Source organism: Ovis aries, chromosome 4 (genome assembly GCF_016772045.2).
Source record: "Ovis aries strain OAR_USU_Benz2616 breed Rambouillet chromosome 4, ARS-UI_Ramb_v3.0, whole genome shotgun sequence".
NCBI classification, from domain to species: domain Eukaryota; kingdom Metazoa; phylum Chordata; class Mammalia; order Artiodactyla; family Bovidae; genus Ovis; species Ovis aries.
In genome coordinates, this window is record NC_056057.1 from 86170289 (window position 1) to 86182254 (window position 11966).

Consider the following 11966-nt stretch of genomic DNA (forward strand, 5'->3'; position numbering starts at 1 on the left):
TGCACTTTGGGAAACTCCCCTTCATCCATTGTTCCCCTTGACCATGAGAGAGAGAGAGAGAGAGAGAGAGAGAGAGAGAGAGTGTGTGTGTGTGTGTGTGTGTTAGTCACTCAGTCCTTTCCAACTCTGTGACCCCATGTACTGTAGCTCTCCAGGCTCCTCTGTGCATGGAATTCTCCAGGCAAGAAAACTGTAGTGGGTTGCCATTTCCTTCTTCAGGGAATCTTTCCAACCCAGGGATCAAACCCAGGTCTGCCACATTGCAGGCAGATTCTTCACCATCTGAGCCACCAGGGAAGCCCTTGGCCATACCTCAAGTTAATATTTTGAAGCATGACATCTTCAGGATTGTACCACCTTTAAAACTTACTGCTCATGTAAGACTCGGAGTCTAAATGATTCCAAAAGTCAAAGCTGTTTTTAGTTTAGCCTTACAATTTCTTTACTAATAAGAGTCCTTTATACAATTACTGGGCTTCCCTTGTTGCTCAGCTTTTAAAGAATCCACCTGCAATGCAGGAGAGCTGGGTTTGATCCCTGGGTTGGGAAGATCCCTTGGAGAAGGGAAAGGCTACCCACCAGTATTCTGGCCTGGAGAATTCCACGGACTGTATAGATCATGGGGTCGCAAAGAGTCAGACACGTACGAGCGACTTTCACTTTCACACATTTACTCAGCATTGCAGTCACCACTAAGCACACCCAAAGTTCTTTCTTAATCATAGATCTCAAATCTGCATTATTTTTCTATCACTTTGCTCCCATGTGTCCCACTTGAGCTCAGTCCTCTGAGTGGTCTCTGCTTCTCTCTCCCTCCACCCCCTTTCTTTCTCACTTTTTTCATCTGAGGTATTTTATCAAAATGTTGCTTCCCATGTCCCATTGTTTGGAGTTAGAACCAGTGGCTTTTCAACCCTGAAGAACTTCTTACCCTTCATCTCTGACTGTAAACGGGCCCGTTTCTCCATGTGTTAACTTATCCCTTACGATGTGTTTTAAAATCTATCTCATAGAAGCCAGCACACCCTAACAAGCTTTTTATGTTTTTTTTTTTTTACTTTTTATTTTTACTTTATTTTACTTTGCAATACTGTATTGGTTTTGCCATACATTGACATGAATCCACCACGGGTGTACATGCGTTCCCAAACATGAACCCCCCTCCCATCTCCCTCCCCATAACATCTCTCTGGGTCATCTCCATGCACCAGCCCCAAGCATGCTGTATCCTGCGTCAGACATAGGCTGGCGATTTGATTCTTACATGATAGTATACATGTTACAATGCCATTTTCCCAAATCATCCCACCCTCTCCCTCTGAGTCCAAAAGTCCATTATACACCTCTGTGTCTTTTTTGCTGTCTTGCATACAGGGTCGTCATTGCCATCTTTCTAAATTCCATATATATGTGTTAGTATACTGTATTAGTGTTTTTCTTTCTGGCTTACTTCACTCTGTATAATCGGCTCCAGTTTCATCCATCTCATCAGAACTGATTCAAATGAATTCTTTTTAATGGCTGAGTAATACTCCATTGTGTATATGTACCACAGCTTTCTTATCCATTCATCTGCTGATGGACATCTAGGTTGTTTCCATGTCCTGGCTATTATAAACAGTGCTGCAATGAACCTTGGGGTACATGTGTCTCTTTCAATTCTGGTTTCCTAGGTGTGTATGCCCAGCAGTGGGGTTGCTGGGTCATAAGGTAGTTCTATTTGCAATTTTTTAAGGAATCTCCACACTGTTCTCCATAGTGGCTGTACTAGTTTGCATTCCCACCAACAGTGTAGGAGGGTTCCCTTTTCTCCACACCCTCTCCAGCATTTATTGCTTGCAGATTTTTGGATCGCAGCCATTCTGACTGGTGTGAAGTGGTACCTCATTGTGGTTTTGGTTTGCATTTCTCTGATAATGAGTGATGTTGAGCATCTTTTCATGTGTCTGTTAGCCATCCGCATGTCTTCTTTGGAGAAATGTCTATTTAGTTCTTTGGCCCATTTTCTGTTCCTAAGTCCTGCCTTCAAGACTCTCCTCAAGTGGCTGACCCAGCAAATGCATGTTTATTTCCTTATTATTGCAGGTGATGATTTAGTAATTCTTGTAGCTTAAAACATGGATTGACATTTTTTAAATCCCCAATATTAATCCCCAATGTGGCTAAGTCAATGCCACATTTTTGGTTTTTGCCAAGGCAAAACCCTGCTTCAGAAAGTTACTTTCTATATCAGTTGTGTGTGTACACACTCAGTCATGTCTGACTTTGCAGCCCCAAAGACTGTAGCCCACCAGGCTCCTCTGTCCATGGAATTTTCCAGGCAAGAATACTGGAGCAGGTTGCCATTTCCTACTCCAGAGGATCTTCCCAATCCATGGATTGAACCCAAGTCTCTTACCCCTCCTTCAGTGGCAGGCAGATTCTTTACCACTAGCACCACCTGGGAAACCCCTCTATGTTAGTTAGGCACTGTGTTCAATAATGGGCAAGAAAAACTATTCATCAAATAGCCTTTTTCCTGGTATTTCAATGACATTAAAAAGAATGTTCAAGAACCAGTTATTTTAGGTAAACATGTAGAAAATGAAAACTATGAAAGGCTGCTTGAGAAGTAATAAGAATGAAATACAATGACGGTGACACCCCACCCCCCAAAAAATACAAGATAAATCATCTCTTTAAAATACTTCCATTGCATTTTTTACAATTGCAAATTAGGGGTTATGTTTCCCTAACTAAATCTTCCTCCAGATATCAAAGAAAGATGAAAAAAGATGCAAAAAGGAAAGGCTTCAAATAGAACAAAGAAATCATTTCTTTACTACTGAGCCAACATCTTCACACAATCCTGACTTTTTAGATGAATAATGAATCACAAAAAGTTTACAAATGAATGATGCCTTTCCCTCTGAATCAAATAAAAATAAAAAACAACTGTAGAATAGAAGTTGTATAAATAACAAGAGGTTATTTAAAAACTAAAGACACCCACAGCATTTTATTCAAGGGTGGAGAGAGTGGCAAGTTTGAGTAAAGATTTCCTAAATGTAAACAGAGGGGGAAAAGGAAATTATTTTGTTGAAATGAGCTTCAAGAAATTGATCTTTACTAATGATAATAAATAGAAATGTTCTCAAGGAAGCAAGTTCAAAAGGTAAATGAGTCCAGGAAATCACAGCCTCATTCAGAAATTATTCCAGCTGTTATTTTCTCCATGTATATAAAGAATAGAAAAAACAACAATAAACCATCTAAACTCAGATCTACATAATAATGTGGAATTTAAATTCACTGACATGGAAATAGGAGAACAACAATCAGGATAAAGGTAGTTCAAAGATATACTTCTAGAATACAAAAGAGTAACATCCTTTAAAATATACTTTGCATTTATGACAGACTAAAGCATCAACATTTTATTTGGCAGTAAATGGAACAGATTAGATACTAATGATAGCAGCTAACATGCACAATTATTTTTAGTGTTTTATTTGCACATTTATTTGCCGGGAGCCAGCGTGAGGAACTCCGCCCATGGCAAAGGTCATGAGGAACGAGGCTTGGCATACGCAAAGGCGTGATCAAGCCTCAGGAAACCCCCTGTTCCCGAGCATGTAACCCCAAAACCAGAGTCTGTTTTATGCTCTCACCTACACCTCTGACTTTAAGGTGGGCTCTCCCCCATAACCGTTTCTCTCGGAGAAGGAGTAAACGTGCAGCTCCAAGGCAATAAAAATTCTTGGGCGTGACAAGAGTGTTTCAGCTTACGGACTCCTCTGAAGGTTATCTAGCCCACCTGTATAGGTTCGTCCGGCCACATGTGATTGTTTACAGCCTCCCAATCTGAGAGGCACGAGATGTTTTAGACTTACTAAAGGCAAAATCTTTGGGGGAGTTAGAAATTATTAGTATAGTGTGTTGGTTAGCAATTATATTGGTGAAGGGTTTTTTCATTTGTTGTGTCAATAATTGCTGCTAATTCCCTGCTCTGGGTGGGACAAGGATGTTTCAGGTCAAACCTCTCTGCTGACAGACTAGCTTGTGTGACAGCATTATCCATACTCCTGCCACTAAGCACATGATTGTTTACTACCTCTCAACCATAAATAGCACAGAGAGTTTTGGAGTATTTTGAGAGTCTTAATTAGCACAGGGCTTTTTCTTCTTGTTGAGTCAATGATTGCTGCCAGGCCTCCATATCCTTAGGCACCTGGGTATATATTAATCAATGTATTTGGAATATAGCAAAGGAAATATAGTAGTTTTTGACGTTAGCAATACTAGACTTTTTGAGTTAATGGATTTTCTCTTTTGTAATAGATCACTGTACTTTGTTATAAATCACTGTGTCCTTGCTATGTAAAAATGTAACTTTATCATATCTTAAGACTAAATAGATCTTAAGGGGAGCATTGGTGAAAGGATTTTCATTTGTTGGGCTGATGTTTGCTGCTAAATCTCCATGTTCCCTACCCTTATAATGAATATAACTAGCATATAGGAAGAAATAAGTATTAACCTGTAAGCATATAGGAGAAATAAGTAGTAACCTTTAAGACTAATCATGTTAACCTTGGGTAAATAAATTCCTTTCTTGATTGTAACTCACTACACCCTCACCCTATAGGAATGTAACTTTATTTGGAGGGTGGTGGCTGGTTTAAGAAAAAACACCCTTGGAAGAAATAAGTTTTTGGTTATCAGAAAGAAAGGATCATAAAATGTCAGCAGGTCTCACTCATGGCCAGAAGATGATGTACCTTTTTATACATTTATGTGAAGCACCTGATTTTGATAAAGGTCAGGAGTGCTGACCCCCGCGTGACTCTGTATTCATCCCTATGTGTAACAAAAGGTATATAAGCTAACCCAAAAATAAAGACATCGGATCAGTTTCCGGAAAGACTGATTCCCCCATGTCGCTTCTTTCTTGCTCCCGTTTTTCTGGCTGAATTCCCATCTGGAGTATGGATGCTATTCCACGTAATCTAAGTTATTCAGCCTCTTCTTCTCCACTAATCTTCCTACTACACTATCCATTTCTACTCTCTCTATAGCTGTGATTAAATATGTGTTTTTCCAAAGACGCCGACTCCGTCCTCACCTTCGAATCACCCTGGATCCACCGGGGCTGGACCCCGGCATTTATTTTTCCATTGGTAATAGTAATACAATATGTGCAATACGGAAAAACAAACCTGTATGTTACCCCTGCCCTGGGTTCTTATTATCTTTCCAGGAGCCACCACTGTTGTCAGTCCTTGTTCATGCTTTCAAAGATATTTCAGGAATGTATAAGCATATATGCATATACAGTTATCCACATATGCATGTTTAGACAGGCAAAATGTAGCCCACTGTGCACAGCATTCTGCATATTTATATATATTTAATTTGCAATATATCTTGAAATTTTTATATATGTAAATATACAGCTTCTGTATTCTTTAATAGCTACATATGTAAGCATATGTATGTATACCTGTGTATGACTGTACTATAGTTATCGTCAGCCTTATAATAAAGATCAAATAATACAACTGCCATGTCAGCCGACATGGGATATCTTGATTTCAATAAATATTTCTAACTGCCAAAACATAAAAGGACAGCAGTGCCTATTGCCTCACTGTGTCAGAATATATTATCAAAATGTGATTGTGCCTAAGAAACTGTGAAAAATGGCATCTCCTGATTTTAGGGTTTTTTTTTTTTAATGAATGAGATCAAATACTCATATGGTTGAAAGCTATTTATATTGACTTTTAGTTGAATTAAGCGTCCATGTTCTTAGTGTTTTCATATTACATTAATGGATATATCATGTTGACGTTTTGAGTAGATTTAAAAATTAGAGAACTTAGCCCTTTTTATGTGATATGTTACAAATATATTCTCATTTTTCAACTTGTCATTTTTATGTATTTCTTCCTCATGCAGATATTTTACATGTATTTGAAATTATCATTTTCTTTTATGATATCTAGATATTGTGTCAGATTTGTTCACTCTAATATTATAAAATTATCCAATGTTTTTGAAAGTTAAGATTTAATTTCTCATATTTAAGTTTCAGATTTATGTAGAAATATGAAATGTAGAAAAAATGTAGAAAAAAATGAAACTTTGCTTTAACTAGCGTATAGTTGCTATACATTATTGTACTGTATATGTATACATTAATGTATGTATTGTACATATGTATATATTAATGTTTGTAATGTATATACATTATTATGTATATGTATACATTATTGTATTACTGTATGTTTCTGCTGTACAGCAAAGTAAATCAGCTATGCCTATACATATATCCCCTCTTTTTAGATAATTCCCTTCCATTTAGGTTACCACAGAGCACCTAGTAGAGTTCCCTATGCCATACATGAAACTTCACTTTAAAAAAAATGTTTTGTTTTGTACTGGGGTATATAGCCAGTTCACAATATTGTGACAGCTTCAGGTAAACAGGAAAGGGACTCAGTCATACGTATACATGTATCTATTCTCCTCCCATCCAGGTTGCCCCAATGAGTTGGGAACTTGGCTTTTTTATGATGACAATCTGTTGTCCCAGTTGTCTCCCTGGTGGCTCAGATGGTAAAGAATCTGCCTGAAATGTGGAAGACCCGGCTCCAATCCCTGGGTCAGGAAGACTCCCTGGAGAAAGGGAATGGCTACTCACTCCAGTATTCTTCCCTGGAGAATTCCATGGACAGAGGAGTCTGGCAGGCTACAGTCCATGGTGTCACAAAGCGTCGGACATGACTAAATGACTAACACTCAACATATATTGAATAATTTTTACCTACTGATACAGTACATTAAACTCATATGTTTTTCTAGACTTTCTATTCAGCAGTGTAACACTTTAACATATTGTACTTTCAGTATCACATTTTATTTCAAACTTTGATAAGCCAACATAATTTCTCTTAAGTTTATATACTGGTTTGATTTTTCATTTTTTTTTTTGTTTTTAAGTTTCTAAATTGAAAAAGTTGGTTTTGGTGTTAAATCCACAAAAATTTACAAACTTAGGGAAAATTAAAATCAGGAAGTTTAATAGTCCTATCAAAAAATATGGCATGCTTTTCTGTTTGTTTATATAATTTGTGTTCCAGGATGGCATTTTCTCTTTCTCATGTTGTTTTGGTAGTTGAGATTATCATAGATTTATATGCAATTGTAAGAATGCTTCTTTTTTTGCCAGTTGATATTATGTTTTTTGATCTTTATCCTGTTGATGTGGTAGATTACATTAATTGATTTCTGAATGTTAAGCCTGCCTTTTATACCCAGAATTTTTTTTTTTTTTTTTAAGTCGCTCAGTCGACTCTCTGCAACCCCATGGACTGTGGCCTGCCAGGCTCTTCTGTCCATGGAATTCTTCAGGCCAGACTGCTGGAGTGAATAGCTGCTCCATTCTCCAGGAGATCTTCCCAACCCAGGTCTCTTGTGGATTCTGTACCACCTGAGCCACCAGGGAAACCTAACAATAATGGAGTGGGTAGCCTATTCCTTCACCAGGGGATCTTCCCAATCCAGGAATCGAACTGGGGTCATCTTCTTTGCAGGCAGATTCTTTACCAGCTGAGCTACCAGGGAAGCCCTATACCTAGAATAAATTCCAGTAAATTGAGGAGTATAACATCGTAATACATTGTTGGATTTTGTTTACTAATATCTTGTTAAGTTTCTGCATGTATATCAAATAAAGATAATAATCTGTAGGTTTCTTTCTTGTACTGAATTTGCACAGGTATTAATTATTGAATCAGATTACTTAGTAGATAGAGGTAGTCATATCACTGATTTCTCCTTATGTAAGTTTTGGGAGTTTGTGTTTTTTAATTCTGTTTCATCTAAGTTATTACATTTGTAGGCATGGAGCTGTCTGTGTTATTCTGTTATAATCTTTTGTGGGATTATAGGTTCATGAGATCAGAAGTGATAACCATCTCTCATTTCTGATATTAGTAGTTTGTCTCTTCTCTTCTGTTTCCTTGGTTAGATCAGCTACAAGTTTTTCAATATTTTTCACCTTTTCAAAGAACCAACTTTTGGTGTTGTTGATTTTCTCCACTGTTTTCTTGTTTTCAATTTCACGTGTTCTGCAGAATTTATTATATATTTCTGCTTGCTTTTGACTTAAAATTGCTCTTCTTGCTCTAATTTCCTAAGGTGGAAATGTAGACTATTGATTTTGGATCTTCTTTTGTCATATATGCATTCAATAATACAGATTTCCCAATAAGCACTGCTTTTGCTGCATCCCACAAGTGTTTGTTAGTTGTATTTATATTTCCATTATATTAAAATATTTTTCTCGAGAATTTAAGTCAAATATTAAAATTGCTGTTTAATGTCTAACTGTTTGAGGATTTCCCAACTGTCTTTCTGTTATTGATTTCTAGGTTAAATCCATGTGTTCTGAGAACATGCTTTGTATGATTTCTATTTTATTTCATTCATTAAGCTGTTTTTTATTGTGCATAAGGTGGTCTCTCGTGGCAAATGTTCCATATGAACTTGAGAATAATGTGTCCTTTGCTATTGTTGGATCCTGCTTCCCTTAAGTGTTATTTTCAGATAGCAGGAATTTTCTGTATGAGAGAGGTCCTTTTATTCTTTGCTTTCCTCAAACAGAGGAACAACTGTCTGGCTTCTCCCCTGCAGTCTGTTTCATTACCTCTGCCTTTCTGCCTCACTGAGGGATTGATTCCTTCACAATTCCTTGTCTGTGTAATTCCTCAGTAAACATCATCTCCTTTTCTTTAGAATCATCCCAGACCATGCACTGTTATAGCTATTGTTTTATGTAACATGAGAATACTCCACTTTTCAGAGATGGAAGACCCTGTTGGTTCTATAGGATTAACTAACATCCACAATGATAAGTAGATCAATATACTGTAGTCAGATACTTCAAAGAGTTTGTTCAGCAGGGCCACTTATTTACATGAGAACTGATTGATATTACTCTAATAAGAGTAATTTTCTAAAAAGCATCCTAAAATAAAGTACTTGGAAAATTGTATTTTTAACAAATAGCCTAACTAGGTGCTAAATATATAAAAGTTTAGGGAAATGTGTTGATAAACTGCAGGGTATAGAATAAGTAATCAGAAAAAGAATTTGTTCAAAATTAAATAAACACTGTAATAATATGCTAATTATAAAACTAACATTTGAAATCACCCATTGTATGTTTTGTATGAAATGCTTGTTATAATGAGTCTAATTTAAAATAAATTGAGATGCTGATGAGGTAATGGAGCTGAAATGATCTCAGTATTCTTTCTCTTAAGGAAATGTGCTCAACAATCATTTATAAAATGCATATCAACCTTCGGTAAGCCAGGACTGTGGAAGAAAACTATAAATGGGGTAGAAATTAAAGCAGCTGGTTCAAAAAGATACCTTTAATATTTACATAATTGTCTGGTACTGAAGTGTATATATTTTAAATGGGTGTTATTTACCTAATAATCTATAAAAGGTCATCTGATTCTATCATAGATTTTTTCCTTATGCCTTATGCCAAAGCCTATTAGAGTCTTTCCAGCAAAATATTAAACCGTTAGGTTATAAAACTTACAAATGAGCCATTACTGTCTATTAGGTCAGTACAGGTGCTCTGTATGGGCCATCTCTAAGTTAAAATGGCTTATATTTCAGAGATAAAAATATCAAGTCTGTATTACAATGATTTACTATAAAAGATGCTATAAAAATGAAATACATATGTTTTCCAAAAATTACTTGAGACATTTTTGAAAAATGTGTAGTTTCTAAACTTTTTTAAAAACATGAAAGAATTATTATACAGCTGTAAATTTTTTAGAAAAGTCTATATTTATAGATTATTCAGATGCTATTCTAATTTATTCCCCGTTATGTGGGAATAAAGCTGGAGGAATTATCCTGAATTATACCTGAGACTGGAATTCAAGACCAGAGATGAAGATGGAGAATTAGCCATGTCAGAATTTAGGAGTTCAGAGATCTGTGTTACAGTCTGAGCTCTGACACTAACTGTAGAGGCATTTTACTCATTGTGTCTTCAGTTTTACTGTTTCTGAAATAAGGAAACAGTACAATTTCAAAGGACAAAATATTGGTTAGTTCAGTTAAGTTCAGTCGCTCAGTCGTGTCCGACTCTTTGCGACCCCATGAATCGCAGAACACCAGGCCTCCCTGTCCATCACCAACTCCCAGAGTTCACTCAGACTCACGTCCATCGAGTCGGTAATGCCATCCAGCCATCTCATCCTCTGTCGTCCCCTTCTCCTCCTGCCCCCAATACCTCCCAGCATCAGAGTCTTTTCCAATGAGTCAACTCTTCGCATGAGGTGGCCAAAGTACTGGAGTTTCAGCTTCAGCATCAGTCCTTCCAAAGAAATCCCAGGGCTGATCTCCTTCAGAATGGCCTGGTTGGATCTCCTTGCAGTCCAAGGGACTCTCAAGAGTCTTCTCCAACACCACAGTTCAAAAGCATCAATTCTTCGGCGCTCAGCCTTCTTCACAGTCCAACTCACATCTTCAAAGCTTTCCTAGAACTCTAATTTTTCTATGGAAAAAAAAAAATTCTTGTTTGCCTGGCTAGCTTATCTATTTCATTGAAAGTTTCAAAGAACCAGCTTTAGGGTTTGTTAAGGTTTTCATTTGTTTGTTTGTTTTACCTTTCATTGATTTCTTCTAATTTTTATTGCTGTTTTTCTTCACTTGCTTTAAGCTTATGAAAGAAATATTCTTATTTCTTTAACCTCCCAAGGTAAAAACTTAGATTATTGATTTTACATCTACCTTATTTTCCAGTATATTAATTTCATCCTAAAACATGTCTTTTAACCATTCCTCTGGCTTCATCCCAGATTTTTATACATTGTAACTTCTCAATTACATACTTCAAAATATTTTACATTATACTTCTGTCTCCTATTAGTAGTAGTATATTGGTTAATTCCCAATTATTTGGAGATTTTCCAGTTATCCTCCTGTTTTTTAGCTCTTCAATTCCATTTTGTCCTGAAAACACAATTTGTATAATTTATGTTTAAAATTTGTCCAGCTATGTTTTATCGCTTTGATGGTAGTAAATACTAATGAACACCTGGGAACTTAAGAATAATGTGAATACTGTAGATTCTGCTGCTGTTGGATGGAGCGTTGTATAAATGTCACTTAGAACAAATACATTGATATTACTGTCTTGGTCAACTATATACTACTGATTTTCTTTTCTATTTGACCAATCATTTCCTAAATGAAAGATGCTGAAGCCTCCAGCTAAAATAGTAAATTTGCCTATTTTTGTTTTATTTCTATCCTTTTTTTCTCTCATGTTTTACATTCTTTTTTGAGTGTATATACATTTCGGGTCATTTATTTTCTTGGAGGAGTGAACCCTTTATTATTTAACATTCCTCTTTAACTTAATAATCTTTCTTGTTCATAAGTGGGCTTTGTCTGACATTAGCTAATTTAGATTTCATTTTGATTACTGTTAGCATATTTTTCTCCATCCCCTTGCTGTCCTTTTGTCGGTTTCTTTGTATTTAAAGTAAGTTACTTTTAGACAAGACACAGATCTCTTGGACCTTTGTATTTTATCAGTTCTAACAATCTGTTGGTGGTGGTGTTTTTAGACCATTCATATTTAAAGTAATTATCATTAAGCTTGAATAAATATATGTCATGTGCACAGCTGTTTTATATATGTCACATTTGTTCTTTGTGTCATTTTCCTCCTTTGCTTTCTCTGTTTTTTTAACTTATTTTATAAGATTGTCTCTCTTCATCAAGTACACTGCTTTTTAAAAAAAATTAGTGGTTGCTCTAGAATTTTCGATACAAATTTCTTACTGTTAAAAGTTCACCTTCAGTTAACATTATACTATTTTATATGTTATTTAAAACAGAAGTTCCAATTCTTGCCTCTCATTCCTTCTAACATCACTATC